The sequence below is a fragment of the Aplysia californica genome, unplaced genomic scaffold (assembly GCF_000002075.1).
Source record: "Aplysia californica isolate F4 #8 unplaced genomic scaffold, AplCal3.0 scaffold00166, whole genome shotgun sequence".
Lineage (NCBI taxonomy): Eukaryota > Metazoa > Mollusca > Gastropoda > Aplysiida > Aplysiidae > Aplysia > Aplysia californica.
Window position 1 is genome coordinate 1,223,486 of NW_004797436.1, and position 988 is coordinate 1,224,473.

Here is a 988-nt window from a genome sequence, read left to right on the forward strand (position 1 = left end):
TAATGGCGTTGGCTTTGCGGAAAGAAAATCCCATAGTTGCCCAACTGGAATCCCTTCTAAAAAAATATAAATGGGACACTCGTGGTTCTGAAGCTTCCCCGTGGTGAGACCAACCATGCAACATTTGTGAGTGCACATGCCCCTACGATGACCAACCCAGATGATGTCAAAGAGACACTCTATTGTGACCTCGAAGCCTTCCTATGCTGTGTCACTCGCGCCTCGTGCCGTGCAAAATGTGGAACAGACCATAGACAAATAGTGAGCAAAGTCAGCCGGTTATTATATATATTACATCGAAAACTTTACACAAAAAACTATCACAAGATCCTGCCCCGAATTCTTCTCAATCACCTGTTGAAGCATCTCTCTTCACATGACGCTTTACCTGAAAGTTGGTGTGGCTTCCGCACTTAACAGGGGCACAGTAGACGTGATCTTTGCAGTCAAACAGATCCAGGACAAGTGCATAGAGCAGAATAAAGCCTTATACATGACCTTTGTTGATCTAACAAAGGCTTCGATACTGTGAGTTGGGAAGGCTTTTGGAACACCCCGGCCAAGTATAGTTGCCCGCCAAAGTTCCTCACTATGGTTCACCAATAATAATTTCATGACAGCCTGAGAGAGAGAGAGAGAGAGAGAGAGAGAGAGAGAGAGAGAGAGAGAGAGAGAGAGAGAGAGAGAGAGAGAGAGAGAGGGCGAGAACGTTGAAGTATGTGGGAGGAGGAGGCTTAGAAAAGACAAGCTTTGATACAGTGCTCAATCTAACAGCCGCTTGCATGGGGAAACTGCATTTTCCTGTGTCCGGATGAGGAAGGCCTTTAGGGACGGGAAGAGCTCAGCGGCCAAATGCACTGATGGATGGGTGTCCACCAGATATCTCTCTCTCTCTATTTCTCTCTCTCTTTCTCTCTCTCTTTCTCTTTTTCTCTCTCTCTTTCTCTCTCTCTATCATCTCTCTCTCTATAATCTCTCTCTCTCTCTA